The sequence below is a fragment of the Phalangium opilio genome, unplaced genomic scaffold (genome assembly GCF_054372755.1).
Source record: "Phalangium opilio isolate 3A_F unplaced genomic scaffold, DU_Popi_V2 ptg000046l_1, whole genome shotgun sequence".
NCBI lineage: Eukaryota > Metazoa > Arthropoda > Arachnida > Opiliones > Phalangiidae > Phalangium > Phalangium opilio.
The window spans coordinates 867,228-892,960 of NW_028324169.1; the positions used below are offsets into that span (position 1 = coordinate 867,228).

General features: G+C 42.9%; 16 non-coding genes across 16 annotated transcripts; all 16 read left to right on the forward strand.

Annotated features, from left to right (window-relative positions):
- The first annotated feature begins 4,199 nt into the window (after positions 1–4,199).
- Positions 4,200–4,321, forward strand: TRNAL-CAA (transfer RNA leucine (anticodon CAA)). The gene is made up of 2 exons: positions 4,200–4,237; positions 4,276–4,321. It is a non-coding gene; the product is annotated as a tRNA-Leu (tRNA).
- Positions 4,322–5,331: 1,010 nt separating this feature from the next.
- Positions 5,332–5,453, forward strand: TRNAL-CAA (transfer RNA leucine (anticodon CAA)). Its single transcript has 2 exons — positions 5,332–5,369; positions 5,408–5,453. It is a non-coding gene; the product is annotated as a tRNA-Leu (tRNA).
- Positions 5,454–6,084: 631 nt separating this feature from the next.
- Positions 6,085–6,207, forward strand: TRNAL-CAA (transfer RNA leucine (anticodon CAA)). The gene is made up of 2 exons: positions 6,085–6,122; positions 6,162–6,207. It is a non-coding gene; the product is annotated as a tRNA-Leu (tRNA).
- A 66-nt stretch (positions 6,208–6,273) lies between these two features.
- On the forward strand, positions 6,274–6,396 carry TRNAL-CAA (transfer RNA leucine (anticodon CAA)). Its single transcript has 2 exons — positions 6,274–6,311; positions 6,351–6,396. It is a non-coding gene; the product is annotated as a tRNA-Leu (tRNA).
- A 1,388-nt stretch (positions 6,397–7,784) lies between these two features.
- TRNAL-CAA (transfer RNA leucine (anticodon CAA)) lies at positions 7,785–7,906 on the forward strand. The gene is made up of 2 exons: positions 7,785–7,822; positions 7,861–7,906. It is a non-coding gene; the product is annotated as a tRNA-Leu (tRNA).
- A 631-nt stretch (positions 7,907–8,537) lies between these two features.
- Positions 8,538–8,660, forward strand: TRNAL-CAA (transfer RNA leucine (anticodon CAA)). The gene is made up of 2 exons: positions 8,538–8,575; positions 8,615–8,660. It is a non-coding gene; the product is annotated as a tRNA-Leu (tRNA).
- Positions 8,661–8,726: 66 nt separating this feature from the next.
- On the forward strand, positions 8,727–8,849 carry TRNAL-CAA (transfer RNA leucine (anticodon CAA)). The gene is made up of 2 exons: positions 8,727–8,764; positions 8,804–8,849. It is a non-coding gene; the product is annotated as a tRNA-Leu (tRNA).
- Positions 8,850–9,293: 444 nt separating this feature from the next.
- Positions 9,294–9,415, forward strand: TRNAL-CAA (transfer RNA leucine (anticodon CAA)). Its single transcript has 2 exons — positions 9,294–9,331; positions 9,370–9,415. It is a non-coding gene; the product is annotated as a tRNA-Leu (tRNA).
- Positions 9,416–11,744: 2,329 nt separating this feature from the next.
- Positions 11,745–11,866, forward strand: TRNAL-CAA (transfer RNA leucine (anticodon CAA)). The gene is made up of 2 exons: positions 11,745–11,782; positions 11,821–11,866. It is a non-coding gene; the product is annotated as a tRNA-Leu (tRNA).
- Positions 11,867–12,499: 633 nt separating this feature from the next.
- Positions 12,500–12,621, forward strand: TRNAL-CAA (transfer RNA leucine (anticodon CAA)). Its single transcript has 2 exons — positions 12,500–12,537; positions 12,576–12,621. It is a non-coding gene; the product is annotated as a tRNA-Leu (tRNA).
- A 1,196-nt stretch (positions 12,622–13,817) lies between these two features.
- TRNAL-CAA (transfer RNA leucine (anticodon CAA)) lies at positions 13,818–13,939 on the forward strand. Its single transcript has 2 exons — positions 13,818–13,855; positions 13,894–13,939. It is a non-coding gene; the product is annotated as a tRNA-Leu (tRNA).
- A 1,198-nt stretch (positions 13,940–15,137) lies between these two features.
- On the forward strand, positions 15,138–15,259 carry TRNAL-CAA (transfer RNA leucine (anticodon CAA)). The gene is made up of 2 exons: positions 15,138–15,175; positions 15,214–15,259. It is a non-coding gene; the product is annotated as a tRNA-Leu (tRNA).
- Positions 15,260–16,647: 1,388 nt separating this feature from the next.
- On the forward strand, positions 16,648–16,769 carry TRNAL-CAA (transfer RNA leucine (anticodon CAA)). The gene is made up of 2 exons: positions 16,648–16,685; positions 16,724–16,769. It is a non-coding gene; the product is annotated as a tRNA-Leu (tRNA).
- Positions 16,770–18,157: 1,388 nt separating this feature from the next.
- Positions 18,158–18,279, forward strand: TRNAL-CAA (transfer RNA leucine (anticodon CAA)). The gene is made up of 2 exons: positions 18,158–18,195; positions 18,234–18,279. It is a non-coding gene; the product is annotated as a tRNA-Leu (tRNA).
- A 5,351-nt stretch (positions 18,280–23,630) lies between these two features.
- Positions 23,631–23,752, forward strand: TRNAL-CAA (transfer RNA leucine (anticodon CAA)). The gene is made up of 2 exons: positions 23,631–23,668; positions 23,707–23,752. It is a non-coding gene; the product is annotated as a tRNA-Leu (tRNA).
- Positions 23,753–25,140: 1,388 nt separating this feature from the next.
- Positions 25,141–25,262, forward strand: TRNAL-CAA (transfer RNA leucine (anticodon CAA)). The gene is made up of 2 exons: positions 25,141–25,178; positions 25,217–25,262. It is a non-coding gene; the product is annotated as a tRNA-Leu (tRNA).
- The last annotated feature ends 471 nt before the right edge of the window (positions 25,263–25,733 follow it).

Sequence of the window (25,733 nt, forward strand, 5' to 3'; positions counted from 1 at the left end):
AAATAACTGGAAGAGATGTAATTTTAAAACGTCCAAATTACACAAAAGCATGTCAGGATTGCCGAGCTGTCTAAGGCTACAGATTCAAGGGTTCTTACTTTCATTGGAACACGATGTGCATCTGTGTATTCGGTTCCTCGTTTGAGGGCGTGGGTTCGAATCCCACTTCTGACACGATATGTTTTATGAAAATAACTGGAAGAGATGTAATTTTAAAACGTCCAAATTACACAAAACCATGTCAGGATTGCCGAGCGGTCTAAGGCTACAGATTCATGGGTTCTTAGTTTCATTGGTTCACGATGTCAATCTGTGTATTCTGGGCCTCGTATGAAGGCGTGGGTTCGAATCCCACTACTGAAACGATATGTTTTATGAAAATAACTGGAAGGGATGTAATTTTAAAACGTCCAAATTACACAAAACCATGTCAGGATTGCCGAGCTGTCTAAGGCTACAGATTCAAGGGTTCTTAGTTTCATTGGATCACGATGTGAATCTGTGTATTCCGGTCCTCGTTTGAGGGCGTGGGTTCGAATTCCACTTCTGAAACGATGTTTTATGAAAATAACTGGAAGAGATGTAATTTTAAAACTCCAAATTACACAAAATCACGTCAGGATGGCCGAGCGGTCTAAGGCGCCAGGCTCAAGGGGCTTAGCTTCCTTCGTTCACGATGTGAATCTGTGTTATTCTGGGCCTCGTATGAGGGCGTGGGTTCGAATCCCACTTCTGACACGATATGTTTTATGAAAATAACTGGAAGAGATGTAATTTTAAAACGTCCAAATTACACAAAACCATGTCAGGATTGCCGAGCTGTCTAAGGCTACAGATTCAAGGGTTCTTAGTTTCATTGGAACACGATGTGCATCTGTGTATTCGGGTCCTCGTTTGAGGGCGTGGGTTCGAATTCCACTTCTGACACGATATGTTTTATGAAAATAACTGGAAGAGATGTAATTTTAAAACGTCCAAATTACACAAAACCATGTCAGGATTGCCGAGCGGTCTAAGGCTACAGATTCATGGGTTCTTAGTTTCATTGGTTCACGATGTCAATCTGTGTATTCTGGGCCTCGTATGAAGGCGTGGGTTCGAATCCCACTACTGAAACGATATGTTTTATGAAAATAACTGGAAGGGATGTAATTTTAAAACGTCCAAATTACACAAAACCATGTCAGGATTGCCGAGCTGTCTAAGGCTACAGATTCAAGGGTTCTTAGTTTCATTGGATCACGATGTGAATCTGTGTATTCCGGTCCTCGTTTGAGGGCGTGGGTTCGAATTCCACTTCTGAAACGATATGTTTTATGAAAATAACTGGAAGAGATGTAATTTTAAAACTCCAAATTACACAAAATCACGTCAGGATGGCCGAGCGGTCTAAGGCGCCAGGCTCAAGGGGCTTAGCTTCCTTCGTTCACGATGTGAATCTGTGTTATTCTGGGCCTCGTATGAGGGCGTGGGTTCGAATCCCACTTCTGACACGATATGTTTTATGAAAATAACTGGAAGAGATGTAATTTTAAAACGTCCAAATTACACAAAACCATGTCAGGATTGCCGAGCTGTCTAAGGCTACAGATTCAAGGGTTCTTAGTTTCATTGGAACACGATGTGAATCTGTGTATTCGGGTCCTCGTTTGAGGGCGTGGGTTTGAATCCCACTTCTGACACGATATGTTTTATGAAAATAACTGGAAGAGATGTAATTTTAAAACGTGCTAATTACACAAAATCACGTCAGGATGGCCGAGCGGTCTAAGGCGCCAGACTCAAGGGGCTTAGCTTCCTTCGTTTACGATGTGAATCTGTGAATTCTGGTCGTCGTATGAGGGCGTGGGTTCGAATCCCACTTCTGACACGATATGTTTTATGAAAATAACTGGAAGAGATGTAATTTTAAAACGTCCAAATTACACAAAACCATGTCAGGATTGCCGAGCGGTCTAAGGCGCCAGACTCATGGGGCTTAGCTTCCTTCGTTCACGATGTGAAACTGTGTTATTCTGGGCCTCGTATGAGGGCGTGGGTTCGAATCTCACTTCTGACACGATATGTTTTATGAAAATAACTGGAAGAGATGTAATTTTAAAACTCCAAATTACACAAAATCACGTCAGGATGGCCGAGCGGTCTAAGGCGCCAGGCTCAAGGGGCTTAGCTTCCTTCGTTCACGATGTGAAACTGTGTTATTCTGGGCCTCGTATGAGGGCGTGGGTTCGAATCCCACTTCTGACACGATATGTTTTATGAAAATAACTGGAAGAGATGTAATTTTAAAACGTCCAAATTACACAAAAGCATGTCAGGATTGCCGAGCTGTCTAAGGCTACAGATTCAAGGGTTCTTACTTTCATTGGAACACGATGTGCATCTGTGTATTCGGTTCCTCGTTTGAGGGCGTGGGTTCGAATCCCACTTCTGACACGATATGTTTTATGAAAATAACTGGAAGAGATGTAATTTTAAAACGTCCAAATTACACAAAACCATGTCAGGATTGCCGAGCGGTCTAAGGCTACAGATTCATGGGTTCTTAGTTTCATTGGTTCACGATGTCAATCTGTGTATTCTGGGCCTCGTATGAAGGCGTGGGTTCGAATCCCACTACTGAAACGATATGTTTTATGAAAATAACTGGAAGGGATGTAATTTTAAAACGTCCAAATTACACAAAACCATGTCAGGATTGCCGAGCTGTCTAAGGCTACAGATTCAAGGGTTCTTAGTTTCATTGGATCACGATGTGAATCTGTGTATTCCGGTCCTCGTTTGAGGGCGTGGGTTCGAATTCCACTTCTGAAACGATGTTTTATGAAAATAACTGGAAGAGATGTAATTTTAAAACTCCAAATTACACAAAATCACGTCAGGATGGCCGAGCGGTCTAAGGCGCCAGGCTCAAGGGGCTTAGCTTCCTTCGTTCACGATGTGAATCTGTGTTATTCTGGGCCTCGTATGAGGGCGTGGGTTCGAATCCCACTTCTGACACGATATGTTTTATGAAAATAACTGGAAGAGATGTAATTTTAAAACGTCCAAATTACACAAAACCATGTCAGGATTGCCGAGCTGTCTAAGGCTACAGATTCAAGGGTTCTTAGTTTCATTGGAACACGATGTGCATCTGTGTATTCGGGTCCTCGTTTGAGGGCGTGGGTTCGAATTCCACTTCTGACACGATATGTTTTATGAAAATAACTGGAAGAGATGTAATTTTAAAACGTCCAAATTACACAAAACCATGTCAGGATTGCCGAGCGGTCTAAGGCTACAGATTCATGGGTTCTTAGTTTCATTGGTTCACGATGTCAATCTGTGTATTCTGGGCCTCGTATGAAGGCGTGGGTTCGAATCCCACTACTGAAACGATATGTTTTATGAAAATAACTGGAAGGGATGTAATTTTAAAACGTCCAAATTACACAAAACCATGTCAGGATTGCCGAGCTGTCTAAGGCTACAGATTCAAGGGTTCTTAGTTTCATTGGATCACGATGTGAATCTGTGTATTCCGGTCCTCGTTTGAGGGCGTGGGTTCGAATTCCACTTCTGAAACGATATGTTTTATGAAAATAACTGGAAGAGATGTAATTTTAAAACTCCAAATTACACAAAATCACGTCAGGATGGCCGAGCGGTCTAAGGCGCCAGGCTCAAGGGGCTTAGCTTCCTTCGTTCACGATGTGAATCTGTGTTATTCTGGGCCTCGTATGAGGGCGTGGGTTCGAATCCCACTTCTGACACGATATGTTTTATGAAAATAACTGGAAGAGATGTAATTTTAAAACGTCCAAATTACACAAAACCATGTCAGGATTGCCGAGCTGTCTAAGGCTACAGATTCAAGGGTTCTTAGTTTCATTGGAACACGATGTGAATCTGTGTATTCGGGTCCTCGTTTGAGGGCGTGGGTTTGAATCCCACTTCTGACACGATATGTTTTATGAAAATAACTGGAAGAGATGTAATTTTAAAACGTGCTAATTACACTAAACCACGTCAGGATGACCGAGCGGTCTAAGGCGACAGACTCAAGGGTTCTTAGTTTCATTGGTTCACGATGTGAATCTGTGTATTCTGGTCCTCGTTTGAGAGAGTGGGTTCGAATTCCACTTCTGACACGATATGTTTTATGAAAATAACTGGAAGAGATGTAATTTTAAAACGTCCAAATTACACAAAATCACGTCAGGATGGCCGAGCGGTCTAAGGCGCCAGACTCAAGGGGCTTAGCTTCCTTCGCTCACGATGTGAATCTGTGAATTCTGGTCCTCGTATGAGGGCGTGGGTTCGAATCCCACTTCTGACACGATATGTTTTATGAAAATAACTGGAAGAGATGTAATTTTAAAACGTCCAAATTACACTAAACCACGTCAGGATGACCGAGCGGTCTAAGGCGACAGACTCAAGGGTTCTTAGTTTCATTGGTTAACGATGTCAATCTGTATGTTCTGGGCCTCGTATGAGGGCACGGGTTCGAATCCCACTTCTGACACGATATGTTTTATGAAAATAACTGGAAGGGATGTAATTTTAAAACGTCCAAATTACACAAAACCATGTCAGGATTGCCGAGCGGTCTAAGGCTACAGATTCAAGGGTTCTTAGTTTCATTGGATCACGATGTGAAACTGTGTATTCCGGTCCTCGTTTGAGGGCGTGGGTTCGAATTCCACTTCTGAAACGATATCTTTTATGAAAATAACTGGAAGAGATGTAATTTTAAACGTCTAATTGACTTAAAACCACGTCAGGATGGCCGAGCGGTCTAAGGCGCCAGGCTCAAGGGGCTTAGCTTCCTTCGTTCACGATGTGAATCTGTGTTATTCTGGGCCTAGTATGAGGGCGTGGGTTCGAATCCCACTTTTGACACGATATGTTTTATGAAAATAACTGGAAGAGATGTAATTTTAAAACGTCCAAATTACACAAAACCACGTCAGGATGACCGAGCGGTCTAAGGCGACAGACTCAAGGGTTCTTAGTTTCATTGGTTCACGATGTTAATCTGTGTGTTCTGGGCCTCGTATGAGGGCGTGGGTTCGAATCCCACTTCTGACACGATATGTTTTATGAAAATAACTGGGAGAGATGTAATTTTAAAACGTCGAAATTACACTAAACCACGTCAGGATGACCGAGCTGTCTAAGGCTACAGATTTAAGGGTTCTTAGTTTCATTGGGTCACGATGTGAATCTGTGAACTCTGGTCCTCGTATGAGGGCGTGGGTTCGAATCCCACTTCTGACACGATATGTTTTATGAAAATAACTGGAAGAGATGTAATTTTAAAACGTCCAAATTACACAAAATCACGTCAGGATGGCCGAGCGGTCTAAGGCGCCAGACTCAAGGGGCTTAGCTTCCTTCGTTTACGATGTGAATCTGTGAATTCTGGTCCTCGTATGAGGGCGTGGGTTCGAATCCCATTTCTGACACGATATGTTTTATGAAAATAACTGGAAGAGATGTAATTTTAAAACGTCCAAATTACACAAAACCATGTCAGGATTGCCGAGCAATCTAAGGCTACAGATTCATGGGTTCTTAGTTTCATTGGTTCACGATGTCAATCTGTGTATTCTGGGCCTCGTATGAGGGCGTGGGTTCGAATCCCACTTCTGACACGATATGTTTTATGAAAATAACTGGAAGAGATGTAATTTTAAAACGTCCAAATTACACAAAACCGTGTCAGGATTGCCGAGCTGTCTAAGGCTACAGATTCAAGGGTTCTTAGTTTCATTGAATCACGATGTGAATCTGTGTATTCCGGTCCTCGTTTGAGGGCGTGGGTTCGAATTCCACTTCTGAAACGATATGTTTTATGAAAATAACTGGAAGAGATGTAATTTTAAACGTCTAAATGTCTTAAAACCTTGTCAGGATGGCCGAGCGGTGTAAGGCGCCAGACTCAAGGGGCTTAGCTTCCTTCGTTCACGATGTGAAACTGTGTTATTCTGGGCCTCGTATGAGGGCATGGGTTCGAATCTCACTTCTGACACGATATGTTTTATGAAAATAACTGGAAGAGATGTAATTTTAAAACTCCAAATTACTCAAAATCACGTCAGGATGGCCGAGCGGTCTAAGGCGCCAGACTCAAGGGGCTTAGCTTCCTTCGTTCACGATGTGAATCTGTGTTATTCTGGGCCTCGTATGAGGGCGTGGGTTCGAATCCCACTTCTGACACGATATGTTTTATGAAAATAACTGGAAGAGATGTAATTTTAAAACGTCCAAATTACACAAAATCACGTCAGGATGGCCGAGCGGTCTAAGGCGCCAGACTCAAGGGGCTTAGCTTCCTTCGCTCACGATGTGAATCTGTGTTATTCTGGGCCTCGTATGAGGGCGTGGGTTCGAATCCCACTTCTGACACGATATGTTTTATGAAAATAACTGGAAGAGATGTAATTTTAAAACGTCCAAATTACACAAAACCATGTCAGGATTGCCGAGCTGTCTAAGGCTACAGATTCAAGGGTTCTTAGTTTCATTGGAACACGATGTGAATCTGTGAATTCTGGTCGTCGTATGAGGGCGTGGGTTTGAATCCCACTTCTGACACGATATGTTTTATGAAAATAACTGGAAGAGATGTAATTTTAAAACGTGCAAATTACACTAAACCACGTCAGGATGACCGAGCGGTCTAAGGCGACAGACTCAAGGGTTCTTAGTTTCATTGGTTCACGATGTGAATCTGTGTATTCTGGTCCTCGTTTGACAGAGTGGGTTCGAATTCCACTTCTGACACGATATGTTTTATGAAAATAACTGGAAGAGATGTAATTTTAAAACGTCCAAATTACACAAAATCACGTCAGGATGGCCGAGCGGTCTAAGGCGCCAGACTCAAGGGTTCTTAGTTTCATTGGTTAACGATGTCAATCTGTATGTTCTGGGCCTCGTATGAGGGCACGGGTTCGAATCCCACTTCTGACACGATATGTTTTATGAAAATAACTGGAAGGGATGTAATTTTAAAACGTCCAAATTACACAAAACCATGTCAGGATTGCCGAGCGGTCTAAGGCTACAGATTCAAGGGTTCTTAGTTTCATTGGATCACGATGTGAAACTGTGTATTCCGGTCCTCGTTTGAGGGCGTGGGTTCGAATTCCACTTCTGAAACGATATCTTTTATGAAAATAACTGGAAGAGATGTAATTTTAAACGTCTAATTGACTTAAAACCACGTCAGGATGGCCGAGCGGTCTAAGGCGCCAGGCTCAAGGGGCTTAGCTTCCTTCGTTCACGATGTGAATCTGTGTTATTCTGGGCCTAGTATGAGGGCGTGGGTTCGAATCCCACTTTTGACACGATATGTTTTATGAAAATAACTGGAAGAGATGTAATTTTAAAACGTCCAAATTACACAAAACCACGTCAGGATGACCGAGCGGTCTAAGGCGACAGACTCAAGGGTTCTTAGTTTCATTGGTTCACGATGTTAATCTGTGTGTTCTGGGCCTCGTATGAGGGCGTGGGTTCGAATCCCACTTCTGACACGATATGTTTTATGAAAATAACTGGGAGAGATGTAATTTTAAAACGTCGAAATTACACTAAACCACGTCAGGATGACCGAGCTGTCTAAGGCTACAGATTTAAGGGTTCTTAGTTTCATTGGGTCACGATGTGAATCTGTGAACTCTGGTCCTCGTATGAGGGCGTGGGTTCGAATCCCACTTCTGACACGATATGTTTTATGAAAATAACTGGAAGAGATGTAATTTTAAAACGTCCAAATTACACAAAATCACGTCAGGATGGCCGAGCGGTCTAAGGCGCCAGACTCAAGGGGCTTAGCTTCCTTCGTTTACGATGTGAATCTGTGAATTCTGGTCCTCGTATGAGGGCGTGGGTTCGAATCCCATTTCTGACACGATATGTTTTATGAAAATAACTGGAAGAGATGTAATTTTAAAACGTCCAAATTACACAAAACCATGTCAGGATTGCCGAGCAATCTAAGGCTACAGATTCATGGGTTCTTAGTTTCATTGGTTCACGATGTCAATCTGTGTATTCTGGGCCTCGTATGAGGGCGTGGGTTCGAATCCCACTTCTGACACGATATGTTTTATGAAAATAACTGGAAGAGATGTAATTTTAAAACGTCCAAATTACACAAAACCGTGTCAGGATTGCCGAGCTGTCTAAGGCTACAGATTCAAGGGTTCTTAGTTTCATTGAATCACGATGTGAATCTGTGTATTCCGGTCCTCGTTTGAGGGCGTGGGTTCGAATTCCACTTCTGAAACGATATGTTTTATGAAAATAACTGGAAGAGATGTAATTTTAAACGTCTAAATGTCTTAAAACCTTGTCAGGATGGCCGAGCGGTGTAAGGCGCCAGACTCAAGGGGCTTAGCTTCCTTCGTTCACGATGTGAAACTGTGTTATTCTGGGCCTCGTATGAGGGCATGGGTTCGAATCTCACTTCTGACACGATATGTTTTATGAAAATAACTGGAAGAGATGTAATTTTAAAACTCCAAATTACTCAAAATCACGTCAGGATGGCCGAGCGGTCTAAGGCGCCAGACTCAAGGGGCTTAGCTTCCTTCGTTCACGATGTGAATCTGTGTTATTCTGGGCCTCGTATGAGGGCGTGGGTTCGAATCCCACTTCTGACACGATATGTTTTATGAAAATAACTGGAAGAGATGTAATTTTAAAACGTCCAAATTACACAAAATCACGTCAGGATGGCCGAGCGGTCTAAGGCGCCAGACTCAAGGGGCTTAGCTTCCTTCGCTCACGATGTGAATCTGTGTTATTCTGGGCCTCGTATGAGGGCGTGGGTTCGAATCCCACTTCTGACACGATATGTTTTATGAAAATAACTGGAAGAGATGTAATTTTAAAACGTCCAAATTACACAAAACCATGTCAGGATTGCCGAGCTGTCTAAGGCTACAGATTCAAGGGTTCTTAGTTTCATTGGAACACGATGTGAATCTGTGAATTCTGGTCGTCGTATGAGGGCGTGGGTTTGAATCCCACTTCTGACACGATATGTTTTATGAAAATAACTGGAAGAGATGTAATTTTAAAACGTGCAAATTACACTAAACCACGTCAGGATGACCGAGCGGTCTAAGGCGACAGACTCAAGGGTTCTTAGTTTCATTGGTTCACGATGTGAATCTGTGTATTCTGGTCCTCGTTTGACAGAGTGGGTTCGAATTCCACTTCTGACACGATATGTTTTATGAAAATAACTGGAAGAGATGTAATTTTAAAACGTCCAAATTACACAAAATCACGTCAGGATGGCCGAGCGGTCTAAGGCGCCAGACTCAAGGGGCTTAGCTTCCTTCGTTTACGATGTGAATCTGTGAATTCTGGTCCTCGTATGAGGGCGTGGGTTCGAATCCCACTTCTGACACGATATGTTTTATGAAAATAACTGAAAGAGATGTAATTTTAAAACGTCCAAATTACACAAAACCATGTCAGGATTGCCGAGCGGTCTAAGGCTACAGATTCATGGGTTCTTAGTTTCATTGGTTCACGATGTCAATCTGTGTATTCTGGGCCTCGTATGAGGGCGTGGGTTCGAATCCCACTTCTGACACGATATGTTTTATGAAAATAACTGGAAGAGATGTAATTTTAAAACGTCCAAATTACACAAAACCGTGTCAGGATTGCCGAGCTGTCTAAGGCTACAGATTCAAGGGTTCTTAGTTTCATTGGATCACGATGTGAATCTGTGTATTCCGGTCCTCGTTTGAGGGCGTGGGTTCGAATTCCACTTCTGAAACGATATGTTTTATGAAAATAACTGGAAGAGATGTAATTTTAAACGTCTAAATGACTTAAAACCTTGTCAGGATGGCCGAGCGGTGTAAGGCGCCAGACTCAAGGGGCTTAGCTTCCTTCGTTCACGATGTGAAACTTTGTTATTCTGGGCCTCGTATGAGGGCATGGGTTCGAATCTCACTTCTGACACGATATGTTTTATGAAAATAACTGGAAGAGATGTAATTTTAAAACTCCAAATTACACAAAATCACGTCAGGATGGCCGAGCGGTCTAAGGCGCCAGGCTCAAGGGGCTTAGCTTCCTTCGTTCACGATGTGAATCTGTGTTATTCTGGGCCTCGTATGAGGGCGTGGGTTCGAATCCCACTTCTGACACGATATGTTTTATGAAAATAACTGGAAGAGATGTAATTTTAAAACGTCCAAATTACACAAAACCATGTCAGGATTGCCGAGCTGTCTAAGGCTACAGGTTCAAGGGTTCTTAGTTTCATTGGAACACGATGTGAATCTGTGTATTCGGGTCCTCGTTTGAGGGCGTGGGTTCGAATCCCACTTCTGACACGATATGTTTTATGAAAATAACTGGAAGAGATGTAATTTTAAAACTCCAAATTACACAAAATCACGTCAGGATGGCCGAGCGGTCTAAGGCGCCAGGTTCAAGGGGCTTAGCTTCCTTCGTTCACGATGTGAATCTGTGTTATTCTGGGCCTCGTATGAGGGCGTGGGTTCGAATCCCACTTCTGACACGATATGTTTTATGAAAATAACTGGAAGAGATGTAATTTTAAAACGTCCAAATTACACAAAACCATGTCAGGATTGCCGAGCTGTCTAAGGCTACAGATTCAAGGGTTCTTAGTTTCATTGGAACACGATGTGAATCTGTGTATTCGGGTCCTCGTTTGAGGGCGTGGGTTTGAATCCCACTTCTGACACGATATGTTTTATGAAAATAACTGGAAGAGATGTAATTTTAAAACGTGCAAATTACACTAAACCACGTCAGGATGACCGAGCGGTCTAAGGCGAACGACTCAAGGGTTCTTAGTTTCATTGGTTCACGATGTGAATCTGTGTATTCTGGTCCTCGTTTGACAGAGTGGGTTCGAATTCCACTTCTGACACGATATGTTTTATGAAAATAACTGGAAGAGATGTAATTTTAAAACGTCCAAATTACACAAAACCATGTCAGGATTGTCGAGCGGTCTAAGGCTACAGATTCATAGGTTCTTAGTTTCATTGGTTCACTATGTCAATCTGTGTATTCTGGGCCTCGTATGAGGGCGTGGGTTCGAATCCCACTTCTGACACGATATGTTTTATGAAAATAACTGGAAGGGATGTAATTTTAAAACGTCCAAATTACACAAAACCATGTCAGGATTGCCGAGCGGTCTAAGGCTACAGATTCAAGGGTTCTTAGTTTCATTGGATCACGATGTGAAACTGTGTATTCCGGTCCTCGTTTGAGGGCGTGGGTTCGAATTCCACTTCTGAAACGATATCTTTTATGAAAATAACTGGAAGAGATGTAATTTTAAACGTCTAAATGACTTAAAAGCACGTCAGGATGGCCGAGCGGTGTAAGGCGCCAGACTCAAGGGGCTTAGCTTCCTTCGTTCACGATGTGAAACTGTGTTATTCTGGGCCTCGTATGAGGGCGTGGGTTCGAATCCCACTTGTGACACGATATGTTTTATGAAAATAACTGGAAGAGATGTAATTTTAAAACTCCAAATTACACAAAAACACGTCAGGATGGCCGAGCGGTCTAAGGCGCCAGGCTCAAGGGGCTTAGCTTCCTTCGTTCACGATGTGAATCTGTGTTATTCTGGGCCTCGTATGAGGGCGTGGGTTCGAATCCCACTTCTGACACGATATGTTTTATGAAAATAACTGGAAGAGATGTAATTTTAAAACGTCCAAATTACACAAAATCACGTCAGGATGGCCGAGCGGTGTAAGGCGCCAGACTCAAGGGGCTTAGCTTCCTTCGTTCACGATGTGAATCTGTGAATTCTGGTCCTCGTATGAGGGCGTGGGTTCGAATCCCACTTCTGACACGATATGTTTTATGAAAATAACTGGAAGAGATGTAATTTTAAAACGTCCAAATTACACAACAACACGTCAGGATGGCCGAGCGGTCTAAGGCGCCAGGCTCAAGGGGCTTAGCTTCCTTCGTTCACGATGTGAATCTGTGTTATTCTGGGCCTAGTATGAGGGCGTGGGTTCGAATCCCACTTTTGACACGATATGTTTTATGAAAATAACTGGAAGAGATGTAATTTTAAAACGTCCAAATTACTCAAAACCACGTCAGGATGACCGAGCGGTCTAAGGCGACAGACTCAAGGGTTCTTAGTTTCATTGGTTCACGATGTCAATCTGTGTGTTCTGGGCCTCGTATGAGGGCGTGGGTTCGAATCCCACTTCTGACACGATATGTTTTATGAAAATAACTGGGAGAGATGTAATTTTAAAACGTCGAAATTACACTAAACCACGTCAGGATGACCGAGCTGTCTAAGGCTACAGATTTAAGGGTTCTTAGTTTCATTGGGTCACGAGGTGAATCTGTGAATTCTGGTCCTCGTATGAGGGCGTGGGTTCGAATCCCACTTCTGACACGATATGTTTTATGAAAATAACTGGAAGAGATGTAATTTTAAAACGTCCAAATTACACTAAATCACGTCAGGATGGCCGAGCGGTCTAAGGCGCCAGACTCAAGGGGCTTGGTTTCCTTCGTTTACGATGTGAATCTGTGAATTCTGGTCCTCGTATGAGGGCGTGGGTTCGAATCCCACTTCTGACACGATATGTTTTTTGAAAATAACTGGAAGAGATGTAATTTTAAAACGTCCAAATTACACAAAATCATGTCAGGATTGCCGAGCGGTCTAAGGCTACAGATTCATGGGTTCTTAGTTTCATTGGTTCACGATGTCAATCTGTGTATTCTGGGCCTCGTATGAGGGCGTGGGTTCGAATCCCACTTCTGACGCGATATGTTTTATGAAAATAACTGGAAGAGATGTAATTTTAAAACGTCCAAATTACACAAAACCGTGTCAGGATTGCCGAGCTGTCTAAGGCTATAGATTCAAGGGTTCTTAGTTTCATTGGATCACGATGTGAATCTGTGTATTCCGGTCCTCGTTTGAGGGCGTGGGTTCGAATTCCACTTCTGAAACGATATGTTTTATGAAAATAACTGGAAGAGATGTAATTTTAAACGTCTAAATGACTTAAAACCTTGTCAGGATGGCCGAGCGGTGTAAGGCGCCAGACTCAAGGGGCTTAGCTTCCTTCGTTCACGATGTGAAACTGTGTTATTCTGGGCCTCGTATGAGGGCGTGGGTTCGAATCTCACTTCTGACACGATATGTTTTATGAAAATAACTGGAAGAGATGTAATTTATAACTCCAAATTACACAAAATCACGTCAGGATGGCCGAGCGGTCTAAGGCGCCAGGCTCAAGGGGCTTAGCTTTCTTCGTTCACGATGTGAATCTGTGTTATTCTGGGCCTCGTATGAGGGCGTGGGTTCGAATCCCACTTCTGACACGATATGTTTTATGAAAATAACTGGAAGAGATGTAATTTTAAAACGTCCAAATTACACAAAACCATGTCAGGATTGCCGAGCTGTCTAAGGCTACAGATTCAAGGGTTCTTAGTTTCATTGGAACACGATGTGAATCTGTGTATTCGGGTCCTCGTTTGAGGGCGTGGGTTCGAATTCCACTTCTGACACGATATGTTTTATGAAAATAACTGGAAGAGATGTAATTTTAAAACTCCAAATTACACAAAATCACGTCAGGATGGCCGAGCGGTCTAAGGCGCCAGGCTCAAGGGGCTTAGCTTCCTTCGTTCACGATGTGAATCTGTGTTATTCTGGGCCTCGTATGAGGGCGTGGGTTCGAATCCCACTTCTGACACGATATGTTTTATGAAAATAACTGGAAGAGATGTAATTTTAAAACGTATAAATTACACAAAATCACGTCAGGATGGCCGAGCGGTCTAAGGCGCCAGACTCAAGGCGCTTAGCTTCCTTCGTTCACGATGTGAATCTGTGAATTCTGGTCCTCGTATGAGGGCGTGGGTTCGAATCCCACTTCTGACACGATATGTTTTATGAAAATAACTGGAAGAGATGTAATTTTAAAACGTCCAAATTACACTAAACCACGTCAGGATGACCGAGCGGTCTAAGGCGACAGACTCAAGGGTTCTTAGTTTCATTGGTTAACGATGTCAATCTGTATGTTCTGGGCCTCGTATGAGGGCACGGGTTCGAATCCCACTTCTGACACGATATGTTTTATGAAAATAACTGGAAGAGATGTAATTTTAAAACGTCCAAATTACACAAAACCATGTCAGGATTGTCGAGCGGTCTAAGGCTACAGATTCATAGGTTCTTAGTTTCATTGGTTCACGATGTCAATCTGTGTATTCTGGGCCTCGTATGAGGGCGTGGGTTCGAATCCCACTTCTGACACGATATGTTTTATGAAAATAACTGGAAGGGATGTAATTTTAAAACGTCCAAATTACACAAAACCATGTCAGGATTGCCGAGCGGTCTAAGGCTACAGATTCAAGGGTTCTTAGTTTCATTGGATCACGATGTGAAACTGTGTATTCCGGTCCTCGTTTGAGGGCGTGGGTTCGAATTCCACTTCTGAAACGATATCTTTTATGAAAATAACTGGAAGAGATGTAATTTTAAACGTCTAAATGACTTAAAACCACGTCAGGATGGCTGAGCGGTGTAAGGCGCCAGACTCAAGGGGCTTAGCGTCCTTCGTTCACGATGTGAAACTGTGTTATTCTGGGCCTCGTATGAGGGCGTGGGTTCGAATCCCACTTGTGACACGATATGTTTTATGAAAATAACTGGAAGAGATGTAATTTTAAAACTCCAAATTACACAAAAACACGTCAGGATGGCCGAGCGGTCTAAGGCGCCAGGCTCAAGGGGCTTAGCTTCCTTCGTTCACGATGTGAATCTGTGTTATTCTGGGCCTCGTATGAGGGCGTGGGTTCGAATCCAACTTCTGACACGATATGTTTTATGAAAATAACTGGAAGAGATGTAATTTTAAAACGTCCAAATTACACAAAATCACGTCAGGATGGCCGAGCGGTCTAAGGCGCCTGGCTCAAGGGGCTTAGCTTCCTTCGTTCACGATGTGAATCTGTGTTATTCTGGGTCTAGTATGAGGGCGTGGGTTCGAATCCCACTTTTGACACGATATGTTTTATGAAAATAACTGGAAGAGATGTAATTTTAAAACGTCGAAATTACACAAAATCACGTCAGGATGGCCGAGCGGTCTAAGGCGCCAGACTCAAGGGGCTTAGCTTCCTTCGTTTACGATGTGAATCTGTGAATTCTGGTCCTCGTATGAGGGCGTGGGTTCGAATCCCACTTCTGACACGATATGTTTTATGAAAATAACTGGAAGAGATATAATTTTAAAACGTCCAAATTACACAAAACCATGTCAGGATTGCCGAGCGGTCTAAGGCTAAAGATTCAAGGGTTCTTAGTTTCATTGGTTCACGATGTGAATCTGTGTATTCTGGTCCTCGTTTGAGAGAGTGGGTTCGAATTCCACTTCTGACACGATATGTTATATGAAAATAACTTGAAGAGATGTAATTTTAAAACGTCCTAATTACACAACATCACGTCAAGATGGCCGAGCGGTCTAAGGCGCCAGACTCAAGGGGCTTAGCTTCCTTCGTTCACGATGTGAATCTGTGAATTCTGGTCCTCGTATGAGGGCGTGGGTTCGAATCCCACTTGTGACACGATATGTTTTATGAAAATAACTGGGAGAGATATAATTTTAAAACGTCCAAATTACACAAAACCATGTCAGGATTGCCGAGCTGTCTAAGGCTACAGATTCAAGGGTTCTTAGTTTCATTGGGTCACGATGTGAATCTGTGTATTCTGGTCCTCGTTTGAGAGAGTGGGTTCGAATTCCACTTCTGACACGATATGTTTTATGAAAATAACTGGAAGAGATGTAATTTTAAAACGTCCAGATTACACAACATCACGTCAGGATGGCCGAGCGGTCTAAGGCGCCAGACTCAAGGGGCTTAGCTTCCTTCGTTCACGATGTGAATCTGTGTTATTCTGGGCCTCGTATGAGGGCGTGGGTTCGAATCCAACTTCTGACACGATATGTTTTATGAAAATAACTGGAAGAGATGTAATTTTAAAACGTCCAAATTACACAAAATCACGTCAGGATGGCCGAGCGGTCTAAGGCGCCTGGCTCAAGGGGCTTAGCTTCCTTCGTTCACGATGTGAATCTGTGTTATTCTGGGCCTAGTATGAGGGCGTGGGTTCGAATCCCACTTTTGACACGATATGTTTTATGAAAATAACTGGAAGAGATGTAATTTTAAAACGTCCAAATTACACAAAACCACGTCAGGATGACCGAGCGGTCTAAGGCGACAGACTCAAGGGTTCTTAGTTTCATTGGTTCACGATGTCAATCTGTGTGTTCTGGGCCTCGTATGAGGGCGTGGGTTCGAATCCCACTTCTGACACGATATGTTTTATGAAAATAACTGGGAGAGATGTAATTTTAAAACGTCGAAATTACACTAAACCACGTCAGGATGACCGAGCTGTCTAAGGCTACAGATTTAAGGGTTCTTAGTTTCATTGGGTCACGATGTGAATCTGTCAATTCTGGTCCTCGTATGAGGGCGTGGGTTCGAATCCCACTTCTGACACGATATGTTTTATGAAAATAACTGGAAGAGATGTAATTTTAAAACGTCCAAATTACACAAAATCACGTCAGGATGGCCGAGCGGTCTAAGGCGCCAGACTCAAGGGGCTTAGCTTCCTTCGTTTACGATGTGAATCTGTGAATTCTGGTCCTCGTATGAGGGCGTGGGTTCGAATCCCACTTCTGACACGATATGTTTTATGAAAATAACTGGAAGAGATATAATTTTAAAACGTCCAAATTACACAAAACCATGTCAGGATTGCCGAGCGGTCTAAGGCTAAAGATTCAAGGGTTCTTAGTTTCATTGGTTCACGATGTGAATCTGTGTATTCTGGTCCTCGTTTGAGAGAGTGGGTTCGAATTCCACTTCTGACACGATATGTTATATGAAAATAACTTGAAGAGATGTAATTTTAAAACGTCCTAATTACACAACATCACGTCAAGATGGCCGAGCGGTCTAAGGCGCCAGACTCAAGGGGCTTAGCTTCCTTCGTTCACGATGTGAATCTGTGAATTCTGGTCCTCGTATGAGGGCGTGGGTTCGAATCCCACTTGTGACACGATATGTTTTATGAAAATAACTGGGAGAGATATAATTTTAAAACGTCCAAATTACACAAAACCATGTCAGGATTGCCGAGCTGTCTAAGGCTACAGATTCAAGGGTTCTTAGTTTCATTGGGTCACGATGTGAATCTGTGTATTCTGGTCCTCGTTTGAGAGAGTGGGTTCGAATTCCACTTCTGACACGATATGTTTTATGAAAATAACTGGAAGAGATGTAATTTTAAAACGTCCAGATTACACAACATCACGTCAGGATGGCCGAGCGGTCTAAGGCGCCAGACTCAAGGGGCTTAGCTTCCTTCGTTCACGATGTGAATCTGTGTTATTCTGGGCCTCGTATGAGGGCGTGGGTTCGAATCCAACTTCTGACACGATATGTTTTATGAAAATAACTGGAAGAGATGTAATTTTAAAACGTCCAAATTACACAAAATCACGTCAGGATGGCCGAGCGGTCTAAGGCGCCTGGCTCAAGGGGCTTAGCTTCCTTCGTTCACGATGTGAATCTGTGTTATTCTGGGCCTAGTATGAGGGCGTGGGTTCGAATCCCACTTTTGACACGATATGTTTTATGAAAATAACTGGAAGAGATGTAATTTTAAAACGTCCAAATTACACAAAACCACGTCAGGATGACCGAGCGGTCTAAGGCGACAGACTCAAGGGTTCTTAGTTTCATTGGTTCACGATGTCAATCTGTGTGTTCTGGGCCTCGTATGAGGGCGTGGGTTCGAATCCCACTTCTGACACGATATGTTTTATGAAAATAACTGGGAGAGATGTAATTTTAAAACGTCGAAATTACACTAAACCACGTCAGGATGACCGAGCTGTCTAAGGCTACAGATTTAAGGGTTCTTAGTTTCATTGGGTCACGATGTGAATCTGTCAATTCTGGTCCTCGTATGAGGGCGTGGGTTCGAATCCCACTTCTGACACGATATGTTTTATGAAAATAACTGGAAGAGATGTAATTTTAAAACGTCCAAATTACACAAAATCACGTCAGGATGGCCGAGCGGTCTAAGGCGCCAGACTCAAGGGGCTTAGCTTCCTTCGTTTACGATGTGAATCTGTGAATTCTGGTCCTCGTATGAGGGCGTGGGTTCGAATCCCACTTCTGACACGATATGTTTTATGAAAATAACTGGAAGAGATATAATTTTAAAACGTCCAAATTACACAAAACCATGTCAGGATTGCCGAGCGGTCTAAGGCTAAAGATTCAAGGGTTCTTAGTTTCATTGGTTCACGATGTGAATCTGTGTATTCTGGTCCTCGTTTGAGAGAGTGGGTTCGAATTCCACTTCTGACACGATATGTTATATGAAAATAACTTGAAGAGATGTAATTTTAAAACGTCCTAATTACACAACTTCACGTCAAGATGGCCGAGCGGTCTAAGGCGCCAGACTCAAGGGGCTTAGCTTCCTTCGTTCACGATGTGAATCTGTGAATTCTGGTCCTCGTATGAGGGCGTGGGTTCGAATCCCACTTGTGACACGATATGTTTTATGAAAATAACTGGGAGAGATATAATTTTAAAACGTCCAAATTACACAAAACCATGTCAGGATTGCCGAGCTGTCTAAGGCTACAGATTCAAGGGTTCTTAGTTTCATTGGGTCACGATGTGAATCTGTGTATTCTGGTCCTCGTTTGAGAGAGTGGGTTCGAATTCCACTTCTGACACGATATGTTTTATGAAAATAACTGGAAGAGATGTAATTTTAAAACGTCCAGATTACACAACATCACGTCAGGATGGCCGAGCGGTCTAAGGCGCCAGACTCAAGGGGCTTAGCTTCCTTCGTTTACGATGTGAATCTGTGTTATTCTGGGCCTCGTATGAGGGCGTGGGCTCGAATCCCACTTCTGACACGATATGTTTTATGAAAAGAACTGGAAGAGATGTAATTTTAAAACGTCCAAATTACACAAAACCACGTCAGGATGACCGAGCGGTCTAAGGCGACAGACTCAAGGGTTCTTAGTTTCATTGGTTCACGATTTCAATCTGTGTATTCTGGGCCTCGTATGAGGGCGTGGGTTCGAATCCCACTTCTGACACGATATGTTTTATGAAAATAACTGGATGAGATGTAATTTTAAAACGTCCAAATTACACTAAACCACGTCAGGATGACCGAGAAGTCTAAGGCGACAGACTCAAGGGTTCTTAGTTTCATTGGTTCACGATTTCAATCTGTGTATTCTGGGCCTCGTATGAGGGCGTGGGTTCGAATCCCACTTCTGACACGATATGTTTTATGAAAATAACTGGATGAGATGTAATTTTAAAACGTCCAAATTACACTAAACCACGTCCGGATGACCGAGCGGTCTAAGGCGACAGACTCAAGGGTTCTTAGTTTCATTGGTTCACGATGTCAATCTGTGTGTTCTGGGCCTCTTATGAGGGCGTGGGTTCGAATCCCACTTCTGACACGATATGTTTTATGAAAATAACTGGAAGAGATGTAATTTTAAAACGTCCAAATTACACAAAACCACGTCAGGATGACCGAGCGGTCTAAGGCGCCAGGCTCAAGGGGCTTAGCTTCCTTCGTTCACGATGTGAATCTGTGTTATTCTGGGCCTCGTATGAGGGCGTGGGCTCGAATCCCACTTCTGACACGATATGTTTTATGAAAATAACTGGAAGAGATGTAATTTTAAAACGTCCAAATTACACAAAACCACGTCAGGATGACCGAGCGGTCTAAGGCGACAGACTCAAGGGTTCTTAGTTTCATTGGTTCACGATTTCAATCTGTGTATTCTGGGCCTCGTATGAGGGCGTGGGTTCGAATCCCACTTCTGACACGATATGTTTTATGAAAATAACTGGATGAGATGTAATTTTAAAACGTCCAAATTACACTAAACCACGTCAGGATGACCGAGAAGTCTAAGGCGACAGACTCAAGGGTTCTTAGTTTCATTGGTTCACGATTTCAATCTGTGTATTCTGGGCCTCGTATGAGGGCGTGGGTTCGAATCCTACTTCTGACACGATATGTTTTATGAAAATAACTGGATGAGATGTAATTTTAAAACGTCCAAATTACACTAAACCACGTCAGGATGACCGAGCGGTCTAAGGCGCCAGACTCAAGGGGCTTAGCTTCCTTTGTTCACGATGTGAATCTGTGTATTCTGGTCCTCGTTTGAGAGAGTGGGTTCGAATTCCACTTCTGACACGATATGTTTTATGAAAATAACTGGAAGAGATGTAATTTTAAAACGTTCAAATTACACTAAACCACGTCAGGATGACCGAGCGGTCTAAGGCGACAGACTCAAGTGTTCTTAGTTTCATTGGTTCACGATGTGAATCTGTGTATTCTGGTCCTCGTTTGAGAGAGTGGGTTCGAATTCCACTTCTGACACGATATGTTATATGAAAATAACTTGAAGAGATGTAATTTTAAAACGTCCTAATTACACAACATCACGTCAAGATGGCCGAGCGGTCTAAGGCGCCAGACTCAAGGGGCTTAGCTTCCTTCGTTCACGATGTGAATCTGTGTATTCTGGTCATCGTATGAGGGCGTGGGTTCGAATCCCACTTCTGACACGATATGTTTTATGAAAATAACTGGAAGAGATGTAATTTTAAAACGTCCAGATTACACAACATCACGTCAGGATGGCCGAGCGGTCTAAGGCGCCAGGCTCAAGGGGCTTAGCTTCCTTCGTTCACGATGTGAATCTGTGTTATTCTGGGCCTCGTATGAGGGCGTGGGTTCGAATCCCACTTCTGACACGATATGTTTTATGAAAATAACTGGAAGAGATGTAATTTTAAAACGTCCAAATTACACAAAACCACGTCTGGATGACCGAGCGGTCTAAGGCGACAGACTCAAGGGTTCTTAGTTTCATTGGAACACGATGTGAATCTGTGTATTCCGGTCCTCGTTTGAGGGCGTGGGTTCGAATTCCACTTCTGAAACGATATGTTTTATGAAAATAACTGGAAGAGATGTAATTTTAAACGTCTAAATGACTTAAAACCACGTCAGGATGGCCGAGCGGTGTAAGGCGCCAGACTTAAGGGGCTTGGCTTCCTTCGTTCACGATGTGAAACTGTGTTATTCTGGGCCTCGTATGAGGGCGTTGGTTCGAATCCCACTTCTGACACGATATGTTTTATGAAAATAACTGGAAGAGATGTAATTTTAAAACGTCCAAATTACACAAAACCACGTCAGGATGACCGAGCGGTCTAAGGCGCCAGGCTCAAGGGGCTTAGCTTCCTTCGTTCACGATGTGAATCTGTGTTATTCTGGGCCTCGTATGAGGGCGTGGGTTCGAATCCCACTTCTGACACGATATGTTTTATGAAAATAACTGGAAGAGATGTAATTTTAAAACGTCCAAATTACACAAAACCACGTCTGGATGACCGAGCGGTCTAAGGCGACAGACTCAAGGGTTCTTAGTTTCATTGGTTCACGATTTCAATCTGTGTATTCTGGGCCTCGTATGAGGGCGTGGGTTCGAATCCCACTTCTGACACGATATGTTTTATGAAAATAACTGGATGAGATGTAATTTTAAAACGTCCAAATTACACTAAACCACGTCAGGATGACCGAGAAGTCTAAGGCGACAGACTGAAGGGTTCTTAGTTTCATTGGTTCACGATTTCAATCTGTGTATTCTGGGCCTCGTATGAGGGCGTGGGTTCGAATCCCACTTCTGACACGATATGTTTTATGAAAATAACTGGATGAGATGTAATTTTAAAACGTCCAAATTACACTAAACCAAGTCAGGATGACCGAGCGGTCTAAGGCGACAGACTCAAGTGTTCTTAGTTTCATTGGTTCACGATGTGAATCTGTGTATTCTGGTCCTCGTTTGAGAGAGTGGGTTCGAATTCCACTTCTGACACGATATGTTATATGAAAATAACTTGAAGAGATGTAATTTTAAAACGTCCTAATTACACAACATCACGTCAAGATGGCCGAGCGGTCTAAGGCGCCAGACTCAAGGGGCTTAGCTTCCTTCGTTCACGATGTGAATCTGTGAATTCTGGTCATCGTATGAGGGCGTGGGTTCGAATCCCACTTCTGACACGATATGTTTTATGAAAATAACTGGAAGAGATGTAATTTTAGAGCGTCCAAATTACACAAAACCATGTCAGGATTGCCGAGCGGTCTAAGGCTAAAGATTCAAGGGTTCTTAGTTTCATTGGTTCACGATGTCAATCTGTAAATTCTGGGCCTCGTATGAGGGCGTGGGTTCAAATCCCACTTCTGACACGATATGTTTTATGAAAATAACTGGAAGGGATGTAATTTTAAAACGTCCAAATTACACAAAACCATGTCAGGATTGCCGAGCTGTCTAAGGCTACAGATTCAAGGGTTCTTAGTTTCATTGGAACACGATGTGAATCTGTGTATTCCGGTCCTCGTTTGAGGGCGTGGGTTCGAATTCCACTTCTGAAACGATATGTTTTATGAAAATAACTGGAAGAGATGTAATTTTAAACGTCTAAATGACTTAAAACCACGTCAGGATGGCCGAGCGGTGTAAGGCGCCAGACTTAAGGGGCTTGGCTTCCTTCGTTCACGATGTGAAACTGTGTTATTCTGGGCCTCGTATGAGGGCGTTGGTTCGAATCCCACTTCTGACACGATATGTTTTATGAAAATAACTGGAAGAGATGTTATTTTAAAACGTCCAAATTACACAAAACCACGTCAGGATGACCGAGCGGTCTAAGGCGCCAGGCTCAAGGGGCTTAGCTTCCTTCGTTCACGATGTGAATCTGTGTTATTCTGGGCCTCGTATGAGGGCGTGGGTTCGAATCCCACTTCTGACACGATATGTTTTATGAAAATAACTGGATGAGATGTAATTTTAAAACGTCCAAATTACACTAAACCACGTCAGGATGACCGAGAAGTCTAAGGCGACAGACTCAAGGGGCTTAGCTTCCTTTGTTCACGATGTGAATCTGTGTATTCTGGTCCTCGTTTGAGAGAGTGGGTTCGAATTCCACTTCTGACACGATATGTTTTATGAAAATAACTGGAAGAGATGTAATTTTAAAACGTCCAAATTACACTAAAGCAAGTCAGGATGACCGAGCGGTCTAAGGCGACAGACTCAAGTGTTCTTAGTTTCATTGGTTCACGATGTGAATCTGTGTATTCTGGTCCTCGTTTGAGAGAGTGGGTTCGAATTCCACTTCTGACACGATATGTTTTATGAAAATAACTGGAAGAGATGTAATTTTAAAACGTCCAAATTACACAAAACCATGTCAGGATTGCCGAGCTGTCTAAGGCTACAGATTCAAGTGTTCTTAGTTTCATTGGTTCACGATGTGAATCTGTGTATTCTGGTCCTCGTTTGAGAGAGTGGGTTCGAATTCCACTTCTGACACGATATGTTATATGAAAATAACTTGAAGGGATGTAATTTTAAAACGTCCTAATTACACAACATCACGTCAAGATGGCCGAGCGGTCTAAGGCGCCAGACTCAAGGGGCTTAGCTTCCTTCGTTCACGATGTGAATCTGTGAATTCTGGTCCTCGTATGAGGGCGTGGGTTCGAATCCCACTTCTGACACGATATGTTTTATGAAAATAACTGGAAGACATGTAATTTTAGAGCGTCCAAATTACACAAAACCATGTCAGGATTGCCGAGCGGTCTAAGGCTAAAGATTCAAGGGTTCTTAGTTTCATTGGTTCACGATGTCAATCTGTAAATTCTGGGCCTCGTATGAGGGCGTGGGTTCGAATCCCACTTCTGACACGATATGTTTTATGAAAATAACTGGAAGGGATGTAATTTTAAAACGTCCAAATTTCACAAAACCATGTCAGGATTGCCGAGCTGTCTAAGGCTACAGATTCAAGGGTTCTTAGTTTCATTGGAACACGATGTGAATCTGTGTATTCCGGTCCTCGTTTGAGGGCGTGGGTTCGAATCCCACTTCTGACACGATATGTTTTATGAAAATAACTGGAAGAGATGTAATTTTAAAACGTCCAAATTACACAAAACCACGTCAGGATGACCGAGCGGTCTAAGGCGCCAGGCTCAAGGGGCTTAGCTTCCTTCGTTCACGATGTGAATCTGTGTTATTCTGGGCCTCGTATGAGGGCGTGGGTTCGAATCCCACTTCTGACACGATATGTTTTATGAAAATAACTGGAAGAGATGTAATTTTAAAACGTCCAAATTACACAAAACCACGTCTGGATGACCGAGCGGTCTAAGGCGACAGACTAAAGGGTTCTTAGTCTCATTGGTTCACGATTGCAATCTGTGAATTCTGGTCATCGTATGAGGGCGTGGGTTCGAATCCCACTTCTGACACGATATGTTTTATGAAAATAACTGGGAGAGATGTAATTTTAAAACGTCCAAATTACACAAAACCATGTCAGGATTGCCGAGCTGTCTAAGGCTACAGATTCAAGTGTTCTTAGTTTCATTGGTTCACGATGTGAATCTGTGTATTCTGGTCCTCGTTTGAGAGAGTGGGTTCGAATTCCACTTCTGACACGATATGTTATATGAAAATAACTTGAAGAGATGTAATTTTAAAACGTCCTAATTACACAACATCACGTCAAGATGGCCGAGCGGTCTAAGGCGCCAGACTCAAGGGGCTTAGCTTCCTTCGTTCACGATGTGAATCTGTGAATTCTGGTCATCGTATGAGGGCGTGGGTTCGAGTCCCACTTCTGACACGATATGTTTTATGAAAATAACTGGGAGAGATGTAATTTTAAAACGTCCAAATTACACAAAACCATGTCAGGATTGCCGAGCTGTCTAAGGCTACAGATTCAAGGGTTCTTAGTTTCATTGGGTCACGATGTGAATCTGTGTATTCTGGTCCTCGTTTGAGAGAGTGGGTTCGAATTCCACTTCTGACACGATATGTTTTATGAAAATAACTGGAAGAGATGTAATTTTAAAACGTCCAGATTACACAACATCACGTCAGGATGGCCGAGCGGTCTAAGGCGCCAGACTCAAGGTGCTTAGCTTCCTTCGTTCACGATGTGAATCTGTGAATTCTGGTCCTCGTATGAGGGCGTGGGTTCGAATCCCACTTTTGACACGATATGTTTTATGAAAATAACTGGAAGACATGTAATTTTAGAGCGTCCAAATTACACAAAACCATGTCAGGATTGCCGAGCGGTCTAAGGCTAAAGATTCAAGGGTTCTTAGTTTCATTGGTTCACGATGTCAATCTGTAAATTCTGGGCCTCGTATGAGGGCGTGGGTTCGAATCCCACTTCTGACACGATATGTTTTATGAAAATAACTGGAAGGGATGTAATTTTAAAACGTCCAAATTTCACAAAACCATGTCAGGATTGCCGAGCTGTCTAAGGCTACAGATTCAAGGGTTCTTAGTTTCATTGGAACACGATGTGAATCTGTGTATTCCGGTCCTCGTTTGAGGGCGTGGGTTCGAATCCCACTTCTGACACGATATGTTTTATGAAAATAACTGGAAGAGATGTAATTTTAAAACGTCCAAATTACACAAAACCACGTCAGGATGACCGAGCGGTCTAAGGCG